At 39.6% G+C, this 24,973-nt stretch overlaps 1 long non-coding RNA gene across 1 annotated transcript in view; it reads right to left on the bottom strand.

Moving 5' to 3' along the window:
* The window catches only part of LOC140600033 (uncharacterized), a 106,082-nt gene extending 82,104 nt beyond the window's left edge, over positions 1 to 23,978 (bottom strand). Inside the window, exon 1 of the long non-coding RNA XR_012003228.1 lies at positions 23,896 to 23,978. This is a non-coding gene — a long non-coding RNA (uncharacterized lncRNA). The remainder of the gene's footprint in view (positions 1 to 23,895) is intronic.
* Positions 23,979 to 24,973: the final 995 nt, after the last annotated feature.

Genomic DNA, 24,973 nt, shown 5'->3' with positions numbered 1-24,973 from the left:
AAACTGAATTCTTTCTTCAACTTTTCCACCATCTTAAAATAATCTCCTGACAAAAGTAAAAGCTGAGAGCAGACTATTAAATATAAGGTATATTTTGTTAGAAATCTAAGGGCATGCCCTTATGGAGACATACAATGAAAACTGGCACTAAATAAAATAGGATGTAAAGGATAGAAAGTGTTACAAATGCTGAAATGGAATAATAAGCAAAATATGAGAATGCAGAAGAGAAAAATCTTTCCAATTAAGGAACAGAGGGGGATAGAGATGGAAGTCTCCAGGCAGAATGTGAAACTCCATAAATGATCCTCCAACCTTCAAGGCTGCATTATCCAGGTTTGAATTGCTTAGAATTAATTTTTATTCCCCACATCATCTCAGTCCATTGAAAACTCCCAAACACTCTATTTTTGATTATGGCCCCTAAATCCATCATCTCCTTTGCAACTGCACTCCTACTGTCTCATCCATTACTTCTGACATGAAATGAGCAATCATAATAACCTCTTAGCTAATCTCTTTTTCTTTCTTTACTCCATCAGTATATGTTAGACACTCTTTCAGGATAAATCTCAATGTGAAGTTCTAATCCCATCACGTCTCTGCATAAAGGCATTTGATGAGTCTCGTTAACTACCAAATTAATTTCCAGTTCCTCAGATCCAAGGCACAGCACAATGTAGCTAAGACCAACAACTTTAGCTTTATTTCCAACTATCTCCTTACTTTGACCCCCTGTTTTGCCCAAAAGGCCATGCAACATTCTCCAACAAGCTCTGCATCTTTCTCCTTCAAACTCCATTTCTCTTCCCCTATCTGCTCTGGCTTCCCTGCTTATCTCTGCCAGTTAAAATCCCAACCAACTTGTAGAAATGGCTCAAATGGCTCTTTGTTATCAACAATGAAGCCTCCCTGTTGCCTATTTTTCCTGCAAAGTAACATGATCTCTCCCACCCTGCATGTCCATCATTCTTTGAGTTGTGTGGTGATTACACTGCCCCTTTGAATGCAGACTCATAGAAGTGGGTAGGGCCTCCCATATTCTACAAAATATACTCCGTCTCCAATCCTACATGCCCATTAGGCTGGGAATTTCTTTAAAAAAGAACAAAATTCTCATTTGAGAACAAAGCAGCACCTCATTTTTCTCAAGAATCCCTAAAGTACCTGGCACAGGGACTTGCCTAAAGAGTTTTCCATTCAATATCTGAAATGAATATGAACTCAGAAATACCCTCGTGGCCAGATAAAAACATACAAAAATAAACCTTTCACATTATTGTTTTAGAGAAGAAATGTAAGTATCCCCAAGAGCATGAGACTTGCTGGTATTCACCTCTATTCTCTCACAGTGCCCCATGCCAAGTTGGCTATGGGAAGCACCTGCTTAGGGACAGTACATAGACTAATTGCAAGTCTTTAAAGACAAATTAGGTTGGCAGATAAGAATTCCCCCTGACTCTTGGAATGCTCAGAAAATCAGACTCCAGTCAAGACGAAATGTTGCCCTGAGAGGCAGCAGCTAAGTGCAGGAGGCTGAGTGGGAAACGGAGAGACTGAAGACTCCGGGCCTTGGCAGTTCTGCTGCTCAGAAGCATAGGTCAAGATGGCTCTGATGTTGTCAACTATATCTCGTCAGGCACAAGGCATCAGAAACAAACAGAAATTTGGGGACCTTGAACTCCCTTCAAACCAATATTCTTATAATATTTGTTAACTGTTTTTTTTTTTAGTGGGAGTAAGGCAAGAAGCAATCTTCTACTGATAAAGACTATACACATTAACAGATTTCATTACTGATCTACCTCGAATGCCTAAAGAGTCAGCTTCTGAAAAACAGAATGATTAAAATAGTTCCTCACTAGCCTGTGGTTATATCCTTGTAATTTTCCAAACTTGACACTTTACAAGAGGCATATTAAAAATACGGAATTTAGATAACATAATAAATCGTTCATTCCCAAAAAATTGAAGCAAGTTTGCATTATTTACTTTCAAAATTTCAGCTGACTCTGTATGTCAAGGATGAATGCATGTGCCATGTTGCAGAATAATCAATGGAGCTATTACTTCTTCTCCTAGTTAAAGAGTGATACAAATTTCCACTGGGTAGTATTTTCAGTGTCAGGAGGAGTGGAAATACATTTACTCATTTTATTCTGGTGATGTTTATACACTAGTGCTCCAGAAAAGTGTCCAGCTGGCCTGCCCTATTAATGGGGATCCTAAGCAGGTATGAGTTGCATGATGTGCAAACACTGAAGTCTGAAGTCTCTCTCCTCTCCTTAGCTGATTTTCAACCCATCAAGTGAAAATTCTGTTTCTTGTTAAAGCCATTTCAATCATCCATAGACAAGTTGGTTTGGGGGAGGCTCTACCTATCTTGTGCTCACTCCACTGATGTACAGAATAAACCTAATGTGGCTGATCACACCTTTTTTATATCTGTACATCTGTTCACTTATGTATATCGCTGATCAAAGAAAATCCTGTATATGATACAAGCTACTTGCCAGGACTTCCTGTTCTAGATGCTAGACAGGCTAGAAAGCAATCATTGTAAATTACAGAATGTCACAAAGGTGTGAGCCAGACCTAGCACAACACTCTTATTTTAGAGACAAGAAAAGGTTCCAGAAGGAGGAGGGCACAGTTATCAGATGATACCATGGGTTATTAGTCCAGTTGATCTCAGGGCCTCAGAGGTCCATGTTCTCACCAGCAGTACTGACCTGGTCAAGAAATCCATAGGTGGATCAGGAAACTATCTTGACAGCATAAATTAAAGGCCTTATTCATCTCCCATCCACAGACTGTCTAATTTCTGAGTGAGAAAAGAAAGGAAAAGTGCTGGCCCTATATGTATATGGGTGTACACATTTTAGATTCTTACTTGAGATTTAGACTTTGAAAACAGGCAGAGAATGGAGCATGAGGACCCTTGAGACTGAGGAGCAAGACTGAATACCATTAAAAACATAAGAAGCTCAGAGAGAAAAAAAAAAAAACGTCAGCAAACAGTGGAAATGGGCTCTACTTACCCCAAAATAAAGGATGTGGAAGACAGCTCTGTATGGCCATGTAGATGCCAGCTTGAGAAGCAGCCAAAGAGGCCTATAAGAGGTTTAGGGGGATAATCTGTTTTTAGAAATGATATGAGCTTATAAAATTTTGCAAGTTGATGGTTAAGGAAAGTTCTAGAACAGAAGCCTAGATGGCAATTTCAGTGAACAATATCTATCTGCTAGCCTACAGTCAGAGGTATAACAATTGAACAAAAAAAGGAAAGAAATAAATTTGTAAGATCAGAGACCAGAGTATCCATGGTTGAGAGAAAAATGCTGACTGTGCCTCTTCTGGCCTCATCTGGCCTTTCCTGTCCACCCCACTACTTCTGCCCTAGTGCTGACCCTCCCCACCTGAACCCATTCAATTGCTGCTTCCAGGCCGTACCCTTGTCCCCACAACATCTGTCTTAACCTAACACTGACGCCAGAGGGTCCTCAGGCCTGGAGTGCTCCTGTGACTTCTTCCTCACTCCTCCTCTTGAATTTGCCTAAATTCTACTCAAAGACCTAGATACCATCTCATCCAGAAAGCTTTCTCTTATCCCCTTTGTCTCCGAAGTCCCTACTCTGTGCTCATACAGTGCAGAGGTTTACTTATACCTACAACCATACCCAACACACAAACTGCAACCTGTGATTCACTTGTCTGTCTTCCAAATTAGATTGAGAACAACCTGAGGGGAGGAACTTGTTCTTTTCCTGAGTATCCCCCATACTTACTACGGGGATCAGTAGTATGTGCAACATAGCACATAATAGGGACTCACTAAATGTCTTCTGAATGAAAGAATATTCTTAAATGTTAGGCCTGAGAATGTAACTTACCTATTTGCAAGTTTTTCAGGGCCTACAAGATGATGAATGTCCAAATTTCTTTTCCTACTGTAATATTCAGGGTTCTCCACAGTAGGAGTCCAAGCTGTCTTTCTCAAATCAGGTAGCCTAGATAAGTATATGTTTCCATGATAAGTGAATGCCTATACTTCACATAAATTGCCTGCATATTCTGCCCAAAAAATGGGAAACCCCCACCCACCAAAGGCACTTCTACACCAGATGATCCAGAATGATAAATGGTTGTCCACCAACAAAGCCAAAGTAAGCTGGCCAACACAAATGTGGCTTTCAAACATTGATGAAACAGGGCCATAATACTTCAGGTAATCATAATGCTCATTTCACAGCAAAGCACCTGAGTCATTTGTCAGCATCTATTGGCTTATGCAGAGCCTGGGAGGCATCAACACAATTCAGGATGTCTGAGTTCCCCTGTCTGAGTTTCAGCAGAAGAATGTCTGATGGCAAGAGAACCTTCTCCCCTGTAGCCCAGCCATGTCCACACATATTTTATCATTGTATTATCGTGTAACACGATAATTGTATTATCGTAAACCCTGTATTATCTATGCTTCTACTGGGGGATCAAATTTTCGGGGTAACCTAGAGAAAGCTTTTCTGCCTGGTCCCAAGGAAAAGATACACAAGAGAGATTAGGAATTGATGTGATTTTTCAGGAGCAATGATTTAAAGCTCCCCAAGTAAAAAAACAGGAGCCAAGAAAGGTCCCAAATGACCAGCCAGGGTGATGTTGACATAGATATATAGGCTGACTATCACCATCAAAGAATTCATTTTCCAAGGGAAACTGTATCTATCTCCATTCTTGAACCTGACCTTAACAGATTGAAACTCAAATGTGCTTGCTTTTTTCATAGCCTGGTCTCGAAAGTCGAAAGTCACACCTAGATTCTTTGCACAAGCTGTTGACTTACCTCACTTATCTGCCAAATCCAATCTCTCTCATCTGTAAAGACCCATTTATGATGCCAAATCCCTGAGTCTTTATTCCTCAGTCAATCTTGATTGTTTTCACTTGTTGATAAACATCTATTTAGCACTGTGTCATTCTGCCCTGCAGTATAGTATTCTGTTTATATCTTCCTCCTTCTCGACTGAAAGTAGAGAACAATTCCATTTCATCTCTTTGCCCTGCTGTTCCCTAAATAATAAGGCCTGGTTAAGACTGCGGATTCTCTCCCCAACAGACATACACCATCCTAGCCAGGAGCAATGTTCTGATATTGCATTTCCTGGATGGATAACATTCATGAGAAAAAATTAATAGAAGAGAAAATACCCATCTGATTTGAGGCCAATGTAGCCACTCTCTCTCAAGAGTTCTAGAAGTATACTATAAGGCAGACATGAGAGTAAGTGGTCGTTCCAACACTATGACAATAATGGCTGATAGCCTTCCATACGTGTCTCTTCTCAATAGTATCAGGGAGTTAGCCTGGACACTGACTCTTCTCATAAGGATAGAAAACAGAAATGTTTTTCTATTCTTAGTCCAAATGGATCAAAGTGTTTAGATGAACATCCAGCCATTCCTGAAGCGAGACAGAGAATGTATCGGTAAGAACATGGTATCTGAGGACAAGGACCTATGATTTGGCTCTACCACTTAACAGTCTGGTTTTTTATTAGTATAATAAATGCAACTGATTTTCTCTATGTATAACCCTAGTCTTATTCTGTTTTTATATGTTGTAGTCTTATTAATTTCTGTGCAGTATGTAATTTCAGTTTTGATTTTTTTTCCCCCTCTGGCCCAGCACTATCTGAAAAAGTTCATTTTGTTTTGGTATAGTTTGTCATTCTTAGGGACTGAAATTTTTGTTAACTTTTTGTTATTTTTTTTAAATTATTTATTTATTCATGAGAGACACAGAATGAGAAGCAGAGACACAGGCAGAGGGAGAAGCAGGCTCCTGCAGGGACCCCGATATGGGACTGGATCCCAGGATTCCAGTATCATGCCCTGAGCCAAAGGCAAAAGTTCAACCACTGAGCCACTCAGGCGTCCCAACTTTTTGTTCTTATTTCTAGTTTTATTTCATGGCCAGAGGGTTGAACTTAAATAATTTATGCACTTTACCACTTATGAGCTTTGATCATTAAAAAATTATACAATGTTACAGGGTAGAGGATCTACATTCTCTCTTCTGAATCTTTGGAATCTTTTAATTAGTAAGTAAAAAACAGTGCTCATTGATAGGAAGATACCACAAACATCTCAAACCCACCTAACTTTACTTGAGCCATTTTGCTTTGATTTGTAGACTGCAAATTTTTTTATTTTATTTTATTTTTTTAAGATTTTTATTTATCTATTCATGAGACACATAGAGAGAGAGAGAGAGAGAGGCAGAGACACAGGCAGAGGGAGAAGCAGGCTCCATGCAGGGAGCCTGACCCAGAACTGGATCCTGGGTCTCCAGGATCCCACCCTGGGCTGAAGGCGGCGCTAAACCGCTGAGCCACCGGGGCTGCCCTGAAAATTTTTTTAAAGTAGATGCATAGTCTCTACAAAATAAAATGGCCAGAATCATACAAAAGAGATATCTGGCAGGAAAATTTATTCAGCAGTGAAAATGCTAGATAACTCTAGAAATATTTTGATCATTTAAAACTTTTAAACATCTTTAAGAAAGAAAGCCAACGATATCACATGTTGATTTGACTACAACATATAAACATTCTTTTGTTTATGAAACACCAAGATGATTCATGTTTTGGGGTTTGGGTTTTTTTTTTTTTTTTCAGTATTGTTGATTCCTTACCTTTCCTGTTCTTTTTCCAGTAGATTTACTTTCTCTCTTTCAAATCTTCTTTGGTGCTGGGATCCTGTCCTCTACCCGGCCTTTTTCAAATAACATTTCTGAAGCAGCATTTCTCTAAACCCAGCAGCTTCTGAACAGACTCATCTAACCATGTATTTATGCGAGCCACCTTTCATCTGAGCAGTTCAGGCTGTCTCAAAGACATTAACTCATGGCTCTTCTGGGACATACTCAGTAAGTCATAATTACATTCACTCTGAACAGAGGACTCTTCAGAATGCCGATGACTAAAGGAAACTTACCCAAGACACTAAATGAACTTGGATTGAAATTCAGAGTCTCTTATTCACAGCCTAAGCTCTCCATGTTGGACGTTAAAATGTTCATTATTATGGCTTGAAGTTATCTTTCCCTTTAAGTTTAAAATCATGAGTGTTGGAGTTGGCAAAAATCATAATCCCTACCATTTGTTATCTCAGCCCCTTCCCCTCAAAAAAGATTCAGAAGAGGTGAGAGATGTGGTCAAGTAACAAGTACTTGAAGCAGAGTAGGACCAGAACCATGGACTGGGATCTCTGCTATTGCTTATAATTTCCTTCATGTACCAGTGTTCCTTCTTTTTGTCTTTTTTTAACCATCTCCTTCCCTTCCTCTCTTCCTCTCTTCTCTAACACCTGTCAAATTTTTTATACAAAAATGTGTTTCTTTTACCTTGCATCTATAACATATATCACCACATAAATTCAAACTAAATTATATGAAAATATCATCTTAAATTACTGAAAAGATATAATAGAATCTCTTCAAAGAAATCCAGTTTTGTTCTGCTTAGACCTTATAGGTAATTCAAAGAAGGCTATAAAAATGCTTGCTAAGAGATACCTGCTTTGAAGTTAGGTGTCGCTGGTGACCAAATTTTATTTTTTTTTTTATTTTATTTTTTTCTTATGATAGTCACAGAGAGAGAGAGAGAGAGAGGGGCAGAGACACAGGCAGAGGGAGAAGGCAGGCTCCATGCACCGGGAGCCTGATGTGGGATTCGATCCGGGGTCTCCAGGATCGCGCCCTGGGCCAAAGGCCGGCGCCAAACCGCTGCACCACCCAGGGATCCCCCAAATTTTAATCATAAACCATGGATAAGGCTAAGGCATTGCTAATAATATTACTACTCAAGGACGTGATTATGATGCAGATGTGTGCATCAATTTACAGTTGGCTACATGCTTTCAGACCTACTAACCCCTTTGATTCTCAAACTCCCTTATCAAGAGAGGAAAAGGCATTCTTAATTCTATTTTACATCCAAAGAAATCAAAGGTCGCTAAGATTAAATGATCTACTAAAGACTAGACAACCAGAAAGGAAGGAGCAGAGATCTGCTGTCCCCACACCCTCATCTTTTCAACAGCCCCACATTTTGGTTCCAGCCCCTTTCACAGTCTGCTGGACATAGTTTCTCTACCAAGACTATGCTTCTTGTGCACAGAGGCTGGGCTGAATTTATCCCTGGATTGTCCTCAAGTCTGCACAGAGATATTGCTCAATAAATGTTCCTTGAACTAAATGTAATTGCATTGAATAATCACGTTAAATTGTACCTACTCTAATGTTATCAGTCTTAATTCCAGTTATCGTAAATTGTTATGTGTCACAGAAATAAAACAGATCTCTTTGTCAATTGCATTGTGATAAGCCCTAATCAGATCTTTAATTGTGGCCATTTCTAGTCTTCTGTCACCGTTACTGTTTTTACTCTGATGCTTTGGCAACAGTGCTTCATCTACAAAAAGATTCATAGAAAAGAATCACCTGTACTCTAGAATGCAGGTCTCTGATAACTTTTAGATCATACCACTGAATCAGGTATGAATCACAGAACCCTAATAGAGAAATTAATGACTTCATAAAGTTTCTTAAGACTCAAGATCAACAGGAATTAATACAGGGGACTGAATGAACTAAGGAGGATGATTATAATTGTTATCACTATTTGTTTGAACGATTGCTGGTTCTTTAATGCTTTATTTTTCCAGATTTAAAGAAATGTTTTCTCTTTTCTCGTAATCTACCTATGATTTAAAGTAAGATTAAATATTTATATGTTTCTTCCTACCTGAGAATTCAGAAACTCTCAGTGAACGTTCTTATATTTTCATGGCAATATAGTGATTTATATAAATTCAGTAAGAATCTGTTCTCCTTGTAACAGGACACAATTGGAAACATTTGTTCTATTACCAAGGCTTTGCCTGGAATGTCATGTTTAAGAGAGATATGCATGAACTCAGACATGACCAGACAGATTTAAGGAACTAACATTGACTTTATGGACCCAATAAAGCTCCTTGGAAAAATTGCCCTGGTATCTTGCTTACAGAGTTCCCAGCAGCCTTACCAAGTATGAGGGTCACTTCCTGGTAGGTACAAGAACCTCAGGATATTTGGATACTCTCAGGAAGAGAGGAATTAAATTTATAGGTATTGCAGGTAAAGTCTAATGGCAAGTCGCTGGGTTGGCTTCTTGACATAGAGAGGGGTTTAGAAATCCAATCTTACATTCCTTAAAGAACGCTCCAGCAAAGCAGATTTTAAAATTCTATGTGGTTAATTGCTATTCTTGCTGCACTTACATAAATAATCAGGTCAAGTTTATTGAAGTGATATAACTTGCAACAAATTAGTCTTATTATGGTCATCTTAGATAGAAATAGGAGTGATTATAGGGAGAAAAATTACGATTCAATAGAAACCATAATGCACACTTGTAGATAATAGATTCGAGTTCTGCCAATTATCTTTGAGGTTTTGTTTTCTACCAGTAAACTAAACTACTTTCCTTCAATATCTGGCCACAACTCTTCAACTCTTCAAACTAATGTTTCCATTTTTTCTTCCAATCTTCTGACTTAGAAGCATTAATAACTAAAACTGCCCTTTTCTCAAACCCATACAAACTAAATTTGGACAACTTGATATAAACTTCAGAGAAATCACCACAACAGTTTATGTATAGATAATCTTTGTGCCTGTTGCTATGTGGGCCACTCAGAAAGATCACCAGAGACATTTAAACTGCAAACCAGGAAAATCTGTCCAGATTGCCACTGCCTGCCCTCATACTATCTGAGGATGCTATGAACCTGACATCTAGAAATCTTCTGGACTGGTTACCCTCAGAACTCAGAAACTATTTTTTAATTTGCTCCAAACATTAACCATGTTTTTCTTTTGTTTCAATAGAAATACCTCATTAAATATCTGATTTCTTGAGCAATGTAAATCTAACTTTGAGAGCCCAGCTCTATCACCACCCCCTAAAATGATACACATCTGTTAAACTAAACTGATCTATTTTCAAGACTAAGAAAATAATTCAGTGAAATAATGGAGCAATTGGCCAGCACAGCTTTTAATATATGAAACTTCCAAAGAAGTTTCAGAGGGGGTAACTTGAGGTATTCAGGGCAGGCTACTCCAGAATATGCCACCTTGGTATACAGATTATTTTGAGCTGAAGACAATTAAGGCCAAACAGACTCAAGAAGAGCTTTTTACCTCTCCATTAGCTGCCTAATACAATTTGGATAGGAGGCCTGTACCTCCTGGAAGAGAGCTATCATGAAAGATAACTTTTTTTTTAATGTCAAAAAGACTTCCCCCCATAGTAGAGCAAACATTCATTTATCAAACATTTGCTCTTCCCATCTTTCTGTGGATTGTCTTTCTCCCCACTGAAGCCCTACCCTTTCTCCTTGCTCAAGATGACATATAACATTAAGGAGGGCATGTGATGTGATGAGCACTGGGTGTTATACACATTTGATAAATTATTGAACACTACATCTGAAACTAAGTATGTACTATATGTTTGCTAATTGAACTTAAATTTTTAAAAAAAGATGGCATATAAACCTCAATTGTCTATTGAGGAGCTTCTCACATCTTCATGGGGTTCCCATTTGTATGTGATTAAATTTGTTCTTCTCCTGTTAAGTTGCCTCATGTCAATTTAATTATTAGGCCAAAGAACCTAGAAGGGCAGAATTAAAAAGTTTTCCTCCCCTGCATACTAAAATCCCTCTGTCTGTCATTTAAACTAATACTGACTGCCTCATTTGCACAAGGTTCCTGAATTACAAGGGCTAATGATTGAAGCTCTTCCTGCAGTGCCAACCTCAAGGAAGAAGCCTCCTGGACTCTAGGTCTGTAGGTGGCCTGGTAGGTCTCATCCTCTGACCTCTGCCTCCAGGCTCATCTCCTCCAGGAAGCCCTCCCCACACACTCTTCCTCCTTCTGACTCCTTCTGGTTTCATGCAGCCCATGCTGGGTGCTGAACACTCACAGCTTTAGTTAAAACCTACTCTGCCTTTTTCCGTAAATGGAAAGTCACGGGGGCCATTTTTAATTCTTCTGTCTCTTCCCAGCATTGTCCAGAGCAGCATCTCATGTATAGTAGGTTCCCAACAAACACTGACTAATAATGAGATGCTGAAGTGATTCTACTAGTCTTGCCCCCCACTCGCACCTGCTCAGACCATCTGGGATATGCCTTCTAGGAGGATAAAGATACAACCCAATACAAAGAATGTGCCTTCTAGGAGGCTAAATACAAACCCACGGCTCCCCCTCTGAGCTGCTGTTCCTTTCCATTTGTGGAGTAGGAACAATACAGAATCCTATCTCCTGCCACCCTGTGCAATCTCCAAACCACAGGCAGCCACACACACCTCAGTTCTGCAACCAGTGTAGAGTGAGTCCTCCATTCCACTGCTTCAGTGCAGAGCTCCCTGAAATCCAAATAGCCCTTGCATGGCACCCCCATATGAATGGCTAGGGGAATGACATGCACTCGCAGTATTCTCAGGTTCTTTAAATGGTTCTACTGCAATGCAGCAGCACTCAGCCTGCTTGCTCTCTAGGAAATGATAGCTCAGCACTCAGTGCTGTGGAAGGAATGGCAGAAGCAGGGTCGTGATGCTCACTGACAGGGCTCTTAATAATGCAGCACTGACAAAAGTATTAAGAGAGAGAGAGATGGAGACAGAAAGGCAGGAAGAGAGAAGAGAAAAAAGGGTGGGAGACAAAAGAGAGAGAGAAACAAAGGGAGATGGACAGAGATGAAGGTAGCAAAGAAGAGAGTGGGTAAAGAGAGAGGCTTAGCAAAAAACAAAGGGGTAAGGCTCGATGAGAAGATTCTAAGCCAGTTTTACAACAGCTGCTGTCTGGTAGAAACTTGTTCATTTGGTCACTCCCTCACAGGTAGAACTGAAACCACACATCCCATGCAGCTGAGCTGTATCTGAAACCCCAAGAAAAATAAACCCCAGGAAAACAGCTGGAGCTTAGCTGTAAGAAGCCAATTTATAAACTACTAAAAACCCATCCCTCACCTTTTCCCATTTCATATCCCACTCAGTCCCTGCTTCAGGATACCTTCGTGCCTTCTTCTCCTCCAGAATAAAACTTGTTTTCACAGAAAAGTATCTATATTTGTCAAGTAAGGGCCTGAGTGACCCACACTTCCTACTGATATCCTCCATCCTGAAAAGGGTCATCCTGTCAAGCCTAGTCCCTTGACACAAGACAGAAGCCTCTAGCCCTTGGGAAAGACACTCCAAGTCTGAGTTGGTAAGCTAGTGTCTGCCTATGTTTGGGTACTCTGTCCAAAACCTTTGAGTACTGCGACTGTGGTCCCATCTCCCTGTGATGGGGCACTGAAGGTTCTTTCCTGAGGATAACTCCTGACTATTTACCAGCTTTTTCTAGAAGGTGATTTTTTTTTCCCATAGTCATTTCTTAACCATTTAATTTTTTTTTCTTTTTCTTTCCTTTTTCTTCTTCTTTCTTCTAGTTCTGCAGATATTTATTGGGCATATATTAGGTACATATACCAATCCAGTACAGGAAGGTCAGAATAAGAATTCATCCTAAGTCAGAACTAAAATAACAATTTGGGATGTGCTGAAGCTCACGAGCATGAGAGGTCACTGCTTGCACCCCCAGCTCTTGTTTGAAATCCCACAGTAAAAGCTGAGTGCCAAGGAGCAAGACTCTGAGACATTTAATTCCAGCCATAAGTGACTTAAGGCAATGACATCCCTCATTTTTAATTTATACTTAAATAACCTGATATAGCTTTAGATGAACTGAATATGGCTTACAAAGGTGCCTGTGTGAAGGGGAGCAGAGTAAGAGGTCAGCACAGAGCCAGGTCACTGCCTATATTAAGGTCACATGGTTATTAGAGGAACAGCTGGAAATAAACTGGGAGTGGCAATCTTCACTCTAGGCTCAAAGTAACCATGTCGCACCATCTAATGAGACACTGGCATTTGGGCTGGAACTGCAGGGATGACAGGAGTTCACTGACAAAAGAGGGAAGGGTAAGGTAGGATGTTCTGGAAGAGGGATCAAGGATTGAGTTCTGCCCTGACACAGTGAGGTTGGAACTCACAGGGCACAGGAGTCTGTATTCCCAGGCCTTGAAAATCCATTACTCGCTTCAGAAATACTGAGACATCTATACTTTTCCTTTATAGCAAGTCTCATCGTTTTTAATTATGTATTTATAACATTTGCTCACATTTTCTCCCCTCTGCCTCCACTCCATCCTAAAATGACTCCAGAAAGGCAGAAATTTCAACTGTTTTGCTCACCATTGTATCCTCAGCACCTAACGCAGGCTTTAGTGCCTAATGGGGCTCACTAAATATTTGACAACGAACAAATGAATGAATGAACTATAAACACAGCAAAACCAGCTTTATCAGAGCACCCAGTGCTGCACATCAGAAAAGCATTGTTATTTGTTTGCAATTGAGCTAAATTAGGTATCAGTTCATATTAAAAGTACCATGGACTATGTATACACACAGTATTAATTTTAACTTGTTTGAAAATAACTATTTAGTGGATTGTTTCCCTCACCTAGCCCCTTTGTGAGACCCACTTGGAACATATGTTCATTTTTTAACCTGACATAAAAGACTGCTTCTTTAAAATGCATAATAAAATCTCACCAAAAAAAGTGCACTAAAAGCAATGAAACTGATGATTTAGGAGAATACAAAAAGGATATTGAAGCTCAGTCTCTACCTTAAATATGCAAAATTTTAGTAAGTTTATGAATTTGGAAAGAGCAAGTGATCCAAAGAATGTTCTCAATGCATAACTTAAGAGTGCAAGAGAAAATTCTCTCCTTAACCCAAGACAAATCTGTTTTATAGTGGGCTGGCATGGGGAGAGGTGAGGAAAGAAGACTTCTGCTGGTCTCCCTCCTAGCTCTCTGCCATTTCAGATATGGCTCAGGCTCCTGAGCTGGAGTGCTCCTCACCTGGACCTGGGCCTGGGTCTTGAAAGCCAAAAGGGTCTGAACTGAGCTTCCTCACCATGAACTACCACCCCCGCCCCCGTTCAGTTTACATAATGTGCCATGGAGACAGTTTCCCCCCATAGATGTCACTAGCTCCCAAGAAACAACACAACCTCATTCTCAGAGAATTCCACTGACTACTGAAAGTCTTCTCTATCTCTCTATCTCTCCAAAATAGGAAAGGATAGTGCCATACATCTATTCTGGTCTTCACTTTTCTGGTTCTACCTGACAATTTTTATAGCCTCTCTCTGTGAGGTAGGCTTTGCTAATTAACCAAAACCCAGAGGAGCCTACCTATTGAAACTCTCCCATTTTGCAGAGGAGGAAACTGAGAAAGCCCTAGAGGGGTTAATTGACACACTAAGGTCACCAAAGGAAAATGAGAACACAGACCCCTGCCCTTAAGCTAATTTTTTCCCTTCAATAGCATCTCCTTATTTCCTACCTCTACTGTTTCTTTCCATTCCCAATGCCATCATCCTACTTTAGTGCTCACATCCTTTCTTGTATTCTCAACACTTTGCCCACATCATTCCCACCACTGCCACCAGCAGGATCCTCTCCATGCTAAATAAAAGTTATCACCACTGAAAAGCCAGCTCAAATCCTTTCCCTTCCACAAAACTCTCCCAACATACTTTGGCCCAAGAATCCTTTCTATCTCTAGCATCTAAAGTATGGTCCCTTCTTCAGCCCTTTGCATAAACTTCCTTTGTTTCTTATGCTGATATCCTTTGTTAAGGGAAATGTTGTTGTTGTTGTTTTCCCCCACTCAGGGTAAATCTTTCCCAAGAAAAGAGTTTAATTATTGACATCTCTCTACCTCTATTCACTTCATCTCAAGACAAAGTAGGGAAGAATACACTTATAATTATAGACTCAACTCCTCTCTTTTCTTCCTGGAAATGAACTCTCTCACAAATAGTGGCTCCTCTCTGTTCCATGAGGAAAGAGACACTGTGCTGCTAAGAGTATAAGTCAATTTTAGACTTTTAATCTCAGGCTGCCTACTGGGATCTATGCTAAACTGTGTGTACTTCAATCCAGCCTTTATCTACTAGAAATAAAGGTAATCTATTGCCCTAATATGCATTATATTTAGCATATTTCTCAATTAACCCAAACTCAGAGGTGAAGGGAGAGAATCCCTCTGGATACCACAGCATTCTATATGGATATTTAAATCTTACTTTATCGTTTAATCATTGTTTGCTGTGCTTTGTCTCTCCATCTCTAGTATGAACTCCTAAAGGATTAGAACAATGAAGTATAATTTTTCATATCCCCTAGAGCAGTCAATTCAAAGCTTTGCACATAGCAGGTGCTCAATCCATTCTATTCAATAAAATATTTGTTGAAAAACTCTGATACCTTTCAGCAATCAAGTAATTTTCCTTAAAGTGTTTTCACCATAATTCTACCACATATAAAGATCTGTAACCAAGGAAACATCTTTCCCATCCTAGCTAAAACAGATCCTTTCAGTTTCTAAAATCTCCTTCCTTAAGTACTTATCCTCCTCCTCCATCATTTCTCTGATTCTCTCTGACTGGTAGAAATAAAGAAAAAAAAAAAGCACTAAGGTCTTGCAGAAAAAGATGAGGCACCTAATACATGGTGGTTCTGATCACTCTTCCCCCCCTAATTTCATTCACAATCCCTAGGAAGACATGCTTACTTTTACACACAATGATACCTATAGTTGGTAGCTTAAATTAAATTTTTTTGCCAGCAGACCCAATGTCTGTATGATAGGGATGAGCATCAGGCAATCCTATAGATTCCCAGTTGCAACATTTTCTATCTTTTATCTCATGCTCCTCCATGGATGCTTAACTAACTGAGCCACCCAGGAGCCCTGGGTGACTCTACAGGTCTAGAATTTTTAGCAACCTCCATCTCCTAAACCAGGGGCTTGGTTCTGTAGAGTAAAATCTTAATGACTCTGGAACACAGAGTAAAGAAAAGACAGGGCATGGTTACTATGAGTTCAACTCATATCCTCCTGGACTTTGCTTTTTGCCTCTTTCTATGCCCACACATCCAAAGCCATACTTCTATATCACCTAGCCCTAAATGATTTTGCTTTTTTTTTTGCATTGCTCCTATGATTTTTTCTGCATTGCTCCTTCTTAGAATTTGCCCCCACTTTTCCTCCCCAATCCTGTAAGTGACATATTACTATACCTACTATAGCCACTTTTGCCAAGCCCATGTGTAGCACCATCAGGTTGCCTTTACTCAAATATTCTTCTATAGATGGTTTAATTCCCTAGCTCCCATCTGACCTGAGCCATTTCCTCCAATTCATTCTCTTTTCTATCCTCAACAAATCCATTATCATCATAACAACCTAAGTCTGCCAAATGTAGTCCAAAGTATACCATTGGTAAGATCAGAACACAAGAAAGAAATCTTTGAGATGTTCTAGTCTGACCCAACCCCTTTTTCTCTTCATTTTAGAGGTAAAGACATCAAGACACACAGGTTAAGCAGATCACCAAAGTGAGCTAAAGACAAATTTAAGGCTAAATCCCAAGTCTCACGACAACCAATTGAATATTCCAACATTTTTAAAGAAATAGAAAAATAATATAACAATTGATATTGATTTGCCATTATTATATAAAAGAGAACTGCCAAAAATGATACAAATCTCTCACAAGCTGATGCCTCAAATCCAAAGTATTTGCAAATTGAAGATTGATTTTCAGCAGTTTTTATGAGATGGATATCAAACTGTAACACACAACAAGGCTCAATGTTCTTCTCAGACCAACAATTCAGTCTTTTAATAGTAGACAATTACAGTGAAAGAAACTCTAGAAGACTCCAAGGTCTAATATCCCACTAGAAATATAAATAGCAGTTGCAGAGCTTAAAGCAAAAGGACTTCACCATAATATTAAAGGGAGAAATAATCCACAAAATGACATCAAGTCAATTAAAAGGTCTGACTCCAAAGAAAAAATTCAAAACTATAAACTTAAATAAAAATATAATGTATTCATAAAAATAAGACAAATCCTGACTCTACAATAATAAAATCATTTGCATTGATTCAAAGAAAGTCTATCATCCTCCAAACACAACTTTCCAGACATATTCCATATTTTGTGATGACGAATGGTAAGATTTATACATTTACCAACATAATGTAAACCAAGATACTCCTAAAACCAAAAATACACTTAGGAGTATTAGTAATATGGAGCTAAGAAGACTCCATATTTTTACTGTTAATCTCCCACTATCAAACCACAAACTGTGTAAATTAGTTTCAATTAATTTATCTCTATGTTTTCATCAATAAATGACACTTGAAATATATGCATATTTATTAAAATTCTCCCCATAAATTTCACGATAGGTACTGTTTCATCTCACATCCATAACTCTTTGTTCTATATGCAAGAAAGAGACAGAGACAGATGGAGAGAGAGTCTCTTATCCATGAATTTGGGCTTTCTGGTTCAAATACAGCCATCTAATTCCTACAAATAATTGTACATTGCTCCCTGTAAGCTCTTTGTTTTCCTGAAACGGTAGATAGTGGCAGCACTGTTGGGAAGTGACTGGGAAGTAATGCTTTGTCAACATTTGGGGGAATGTGTTGGCTAAATCACTTGAAAAGAGTACAGCAATTCAGGGCTCCTGGGTGGCTCAGTTAGTTAAGCATCTGCCTTCACTTGGGTCATGATCTCAGGGTCCTGGGATCCAGCCCCATATTGGACACTCTGCTTAGTGGGGAGTCTGCTGCTAATCTGTCTGCCCCCCCCCCCCCACCAGCTTGTGTTTTCTCTCTTTCTCTCAAATAAAAATAAATAAAATCTTTAAAGGAAAAAAAAGAATACAGCAATTCATCAGGCCAGTGATTATACTGCAAAGGACCCCATGCATGCCAACAGAGAAGCTTTGCACAGAGGCCACCCCAACCCATAAGAAATCATCTCTGACTTGATCAGTCACTGAAGAGAATAAAATGGGCCCAGGCTCTAGGAAGTACATTTTTAGAGTGAACTATTTAAAATCTCCTGCATTTGTATTTGGTTGTAAGATTTTGACCTTGTTAGTTACTGCTTCCTCAACAACTACCGGTGGGATGATAATAATGCCTGACACTCTTTTGAGTGCTTTGAACTACATTGATATATTTAATCTTCATCTAATTCTCAAGTAAGAGAATTGAGTCACAAGGAGGCTAATAAATTTTCCTAGAACAAGTGACAGAATCCGAATTCCAGTCAGGCCATCTCCTGCTCCAGATGTTTTCCCAACCAAGTGTGTTCTCTGTTACTCAGTCTTTGTCTCTATAAATAGGGAAAAGAACTATTCCACTTTCATTTCCAGGAAGTTGTAAGAATCAAAGAATATAATGTTATTTCTCTTAGAGAAATAAAATAACACGAGATAAAAACAGGTTTATGTGTTATCATCAATGAATCAGTGTGGGGTATAACACTTTCAAGGACTGTTCAGTAAAAAATCATTTTAAGTTAATAATAATAGGGCAGCCCCAGGGACTCGGTGGTTGAGCGTCTGCCTTGGGCTCAGGGCATGATCCCAGGATCCAGTATCGGGTCCCACATCAGGCCTTTTGTAGGAAGCCTGCTTCTCCCTCTGCCTGTGTCTCTGCCTCTTTCTCTCAGTCTCTCTCTCTCACACACACACACACAAATAAATAAAATCTTTAAAAAAATTAATAATAAGTCAAAAGGAAATTATACGTTATGACCAGTAATGTTCTAGTAAATACAATCCAAATAGAAGAAAAATTAAGGCTGAAGATCCAAGTTCTCCCCAAAGATCATCCATTGACAGAGAGTCCTGGACAGAACAAAGTACCAGGAGCCAATAACAGAAGTTTCACCTCAGCTCCCACCCACACTTCAGGAGGCAGGACTTTGAATATACCACTTCCTCTCTGTTGTTTTCAGCTTCCTCATCTAAAAGCTTTACCACCCACAGCTCTTTCTTCTGGATCACGCTGCCTCCTCGCTGAGTGCTGGGGCTCAGTGTCCTTGCAAAGACTCTACAGGTCTAGAATTTTTAGCAACCTCCATCTCCTAAACCAGGGGCTTGGTTCTGTAGAGTAAAATCTTAATGACTCTGGAACACAGAGTAAAGAAAAGACAGGGCATGGTTACTATGAGTTCAACTTCTTAGATTTGTATCATGTCTGTTGTCTAATCCACACGTCCACAGCCCCAGCCCTAGTTCAGGTCCTCCTCGTCTTTCATGGGGATTCTGTCAAGAATGTAGAAAACTCAGGGATCTTTGGGCGGCTCAGCAGTTTAGCGCCTGCCTTTGGCCCAGGGCGCGGTCCTGGAGTCTATGTCTATCATGAATAAATAAATAAAATCTTAAAAAAAAAAAAAAAGAACGTAGAAAACTCAAACTCACCTCTTTTTCATTGGTCTCTTTAAACAAAGCCTTCACCTTACCTCCAGGTGATCTTACTAAGAAGTAATCTCATCAGATCAATGCCTGTTCTGAAACGTTATAGCATCAATATAGGATGATGGTGAAGTACCCTTTAAGCTTGGAGGTAAAATGATCTTCTGAAGTAAAACCAGTACAATGTTTGTATTACAAATAAGCCTGGTCATATCCACTAGATTTTAAGGAATAAGATCAGAGTAGGATGACCAGGCAGGACATGTATTTTGGGGGAAGTTCTCCTAAAAGCAGATTTTGAGGCAAGAACTTCATACTTCAAGAAGTATATTTGAAAGGTGGTCCTGATAAGTGATTTAAGGGGTGGATAAGTGACTTATAAATGGGAGAAAGGCCTATAAATATGCACTAATAAATAGCACAAGGCACAAATCTACTGAGGACCTTCTAGAATGTAAAACATATCTCAGAATTATCCTACTGATAGGCAAGGAAGCCAGAATATTATTTTTTAAAGATTTTATTTACTTATTCATGAGAGACATAGAGAAAGAGAGAGAAGCAGAGACATAGGCAGAGGGAGAAGCAGGCTCCAGACAGGGAGCCCGACGCAGGACTAGATCCCAGGACTCTGGGACCACACCCTGAGCAAAAGGCAGCTGTTCAAACCCTGAGCCACCCAGGCATCCGGGAAGCCGGAATATTAATCCACCAACTCCTGATCCTCATTGGCCAGAGTCATTCTTGGATTTTAATTCCTCGGGATTAAATGTCTAGTGAAGGCCAAGCACACTTTCAGAGAACACTGAATAAAAAAGAAAGTTGTAATCTTTCAGTAGAAGAAAGAACATCAAGAGAAGAAAGGAGAATGGAAAAAGATCTGCATGGAGGTAGTAAGAGAGTGCCAGAGAGCAAGATACGAGTGCTTGGCCAAATATTTAAAAGCAGCAAAATCTCCAATCTTGATAATTCTGGTGAATGTAAAGGTCTCTCCTGCAGCAGTTTACCAATAATAACATCATCTATAACCTGCCATCTACCGTGCCAGGGACTTTGTTCAACACTAAGTACTTGGTGTTCATCACCTTCTTACAATGACTCAGCAAATGAAGTAACTAACATTTGGGTGAATGCACTGATGTGCCAAAGTCACTGAGCTAGTAATGTCAGCCCTTTACTAGCTCTATAAGCTTGGACAGATTAGATTTAAACTTTCTCATCAAATATGTCCTTTTTCTATGTATTACAGAACATGTCAAGTTTTGACAGAAATATTTCTCAAGATTATCTAGTTTCCTTTATTCCAATACCACATTCATGTCATATTCACCACTCTCCAATGCTAGGAGGAATCTGGATATGCAATGTAAAGTTTATTTGATTCAATTCAACATACATTTACTGATTTCCAATTCTATGAGCCAAGCTATATGCCAGACACATTTGGCAGCACAGGGATAGATAAAACCTGATTCCTGCCTTCAAGAGATTTATAACATTGTGGTGGGAGAGAAACTGATATTTAAAAAGCTCTTTTTCAGGGCGCCTGGGTGGCTCAGTTAGTTAAGCATCTGACTCTTGATTTCAGCTCAAATCTTAATCTCAGGGTCATGAGTTCAAGCCCCACGGTGGGCTCTGTGCTGGGCATGGAGCTACTTAAATAAAAAAATAAAAAAAAAAAAGAAAAGAAAACCAAAGAAAAGCATTTTCTCATCCATTATCATTAATCATTGCAAGGATCCAATAAGATAATAGAGTCAACTGCTATACAATATAATGGTGACAACTATAGATTATTTTCCCTTGATCCTTTATTCAAACAGAATCTTACTGATGTCTACCTTATCTCATGGTTAATACTTCAGGTTATAAGTTTATATTTGGAATAAATATTCTCAACAATGTGTAGAACCTCAGTGCTGATTCCAACTTGTAGGATTCTCCTATGGATCTTGACCTATATAGAAAGAACTACTATGATTTGAAAGACCAAATGAAAGCATTGACATTACCTCGCATCTCTTCGAAAATATAACTCAAAAGAAATATTTGATCCCTGGGGGAACCATAGAGATGCCACCATAAAATATTGAAAAGACACATGTGTGATGATTCCTAACAGACCTCCCGTTCAACTCCACTTTGGCCAGTGCAAAACACTCTGATGGAATTAGAAAATTGGTGATAAGGCCTATTGCAGCTTCTTGCCAGGTTGTTTCCTTAGTGGAGTTATCACTACCTCATTTGCAGCAATTGATAGAACAAATGTATTTTTATCCATTCCCATAAACAAAGGACACTAAATGTAGTCTACTTTCATTTGGTGGGAGATAACGTCCTAGGAATGACAACTCTGGGTTGTCAACTCCCCAGTTCTGTGCCAACACAATTAATTCTGTGTCAACTCCCCAACCCCTCACAATCCTGTTGGATATCATGCTGATTCATTCCATCAAAGACATTATGGTGACAGAACAGAGGGCAGCAAGTTGCTTAGAAAAAAAGTGTGGTATTTGGTAGACATCGTTAGATAAAGAGGCAAGGTACACCACGTATGGATATTCTGCTTGGATCATTTTACCAAGTAATTTGAAAAGCTGATGGCTCTGGATGGGGCCCAGAGCCACTCAGGCTAACCCTGCCCTCAGTGAAAATGGCTCTAATGTATAACTCAGCATCTTATAACATAACCAGAGCAGAAATCCCTTCACGTTTTAGAGAATAACCATATACCTTCATATAAGTAAGCAATCTGCTTTTAAGAAATAGTTCCCAACTTACCACTCAGCTTGGAAGATGACTGAAATATGACAACACTGAGCCTTCTTCACCCATAAATTTGCGAACATTTCAGCAGGACATTGGATCATCACAGGTATGAAATCAACACCAAGATCAGAGAGGACCACCCTTGCTCACAACTGAATTACACAGAAAAGAAGGATATCTCTTAAATGACTTGTTCACTAGGTTTCTTTCATTTTCTAGGCTTGTGTTTCATATTTGGTACCAATTTGTTGCTTAGATAAGAAAGCACAAAATCTATTGTTCAGCATTCTGGGAAACTACAGGGTACCCCAACTACATAAATGCTATATAGCTCTCTTCTCCAATCTGAGCTTCCTCTCAGTTGCATTTTCTTTTTTGTTTTTTTTTCAATTGCATTTTCTTTGCAGTTGCATTGTCTCTTTAAAATCAGCATCATCTGTTCACTGGAGACCAGAACATTGTTATTAAACACTCTTTGGTGGATTTTTAAAAGCACACACTTTCTTTTCTGGAATTAAGCAAAAACCAAAACCCTATTTCACATCATTATGACAAACTCCTGTGAACCCCTATTAAATATGATGCTGCAGGAGCAGGAGCTCATGGTAATTGCCGTTTAATGGCATTCAGTTCAGTTCCCTTGCAAAGAACACCCTCTGGAAATTATATCCCGAGCAAGGGGAAATATTTGAACCTGCTACCATTTGTAGCTAAATAATAAAATAAAGATAAAATTGTTCAATGGCAAGAGCAGCATCCAGAGGCACCTTAATTCTCTAGTATCTTAACCATTTGTTGGTTTTTTAATCTTGGGATGCTTTAATTATTTTCACTGCCTAATACAAAGGGGAGAATGTGACCAGCTTCATAACCTGAGGATTCCTCATTATTTTTTTTTATTTTTATTTTATTTATGATAGTCACACAGAGAGAGAGAGAGAGAGGCAGAGACATAGGCAGAGGGAGAAGCAGGCTCCATGCACTGGGAGCCCGACGTAGGATTCGATCCTGGGTCTCCAGGAGCGTGCCCTGGGCCAAAGGCAGGCGCCAAACCGCTGCGCCACCCCGGGACTCCCTGAGGATTCCTCATGATATTATGTTTGACATTACTAATAGCATATAGCATAGTTATAAGAAAAAAATGCAGGATGTACAAACCTAGGCATGAATCCTGGCAACATCATGGCTGTGTGATCCTGAGGAAGCTTCTTAATCTCTCTGACCTTCAGAGTTTGCTTATGTTTTAAATGAGATAGCGTATGTCCAATGCCCACTAAAGCACCAGATAGCAGCTAAACTTTCAACAAACACCACCTGTTGTTAATGTCCTCTGTGGTCATTCTGCTGGCAAAGCTGCCTCCAGAGATATCTTAAAATAGTTCCACTTAAACTGGGAATAGGAAAATAATGGGAAGAACTAAGACATCATAATGCTGATTCGCATGCACTCGCCCCTGCTTATATCCCCAGGGAAATCTAGAGCATTCTTTCGTAACTGGTGGTCAATCCTACACAATAAAAAGATGGAGCTATGCTGAGAAGGTTTAGAGCCTTCCAAAAAGAAAGAGGAAATCTGAGCTGCTGCAGCTCAGCTGCCTAAATACCAAGCAAGCCAGCTGGTGGGAGAGGAAGAAGTCAGGGGAAGTCAAAGAATAATACATACTGTGAAAATCTGATGTGCGTGTGCAGCCACAGTCTGGAGAAGAGTTTCCAGCCTCTTCTGTGCTCGTTCTAATCATCTGGTTTGACGAGAAAACCTTTGCCCCAGTGAATTCTATAAAAAGGTCCAAGGAATGAATATTCTACTGTAGCTGTGTAATGACTTTTTCTTTGGAGGCAATGGTCAAAAAACAAAGTCTGGACTAGAATCAAGTCTACTTCCAAGGGTAAAACTGAGCGAGCTCCAGAATCCTCCAACTATTTTTCGGGGGGGGGGGGGGGGGGCGGATAAAGCAAAGGTACTTTTCATCAGCTCAGGTGGAGGCAGCTAGGCATACTATTTCGCATTAGCCTGTATTTGTGGAAGCAATGCTTTGTGCTTCATCCTTTACGCCTGTGGTGACCAACATGAACAGCATTTTGCTGCTTCAAAATAAAACAATAACAGTTACTGAGCACTTCTGATGCTCCAGGTACAAAACTCTTGAAAGAAACGGGACAGAATCTGCGCAGTCGGGATACACTGAGCTTCCCAGGAGGCTCTGCAGTAACTGTTTTCTCCCGTCACGTGCCCATACATGTGAATGTCATTCAGGTTCTCACAGGGCCAGATACAGACCGGAAGGATTTCACAGCTCTACCACCACAAAGGCCTCCAGTTATTCAAATTCTTTCAAATTATTCTTTCCTTAATGAAGACTTTGTTCCCTGATACCCAGCCTGCTGACATCCTTCCATTCCCCTGCAGTCACTATCTTGATTTTCCATTCTTTGGCTAGCTGCAGTATTCATGTCAGTAAGTTCTGTGCATTGTAGAGCTCATGAAGGGATTGTCATTTCACCCTGTAGACTCACTCCTCCTTGCAATACTGACAGCTGACTTAAGTCCTGGTTATGATTAATGACAACTTGGTAGTGGCTTTACATAGCACATTTCATTTCCAGATTACAAAAGGCTCTGGAAAAGTTCTCTCACAGTCCTTCCCCAGCAGGATGGAAAGATTTAAGAAGACAAAGCATGAGTTACATGCTCAATAAAAAGTAATGAAAGAAAAAATAGAAATCTGGGCTTAAGCCATTGA

Source organism: Vulpes vulpes, chromosome 8 (genome assembly GCF_048418805.1).
Source record: "Vulpes vulpes isolate BD-2025 chromosome 8, VulVul3, whole genome shotgun sequence".
NCBI lineage: Eukaryota > Metazoa > Chordata > Mammalia > Carnivora > Canidae > Vulpes > Vulpes vulpes.
Note: the sequence above shows the minus strand (reverse complement) of the source record. Positions and strands in the feature narration are given on the sequence as shown.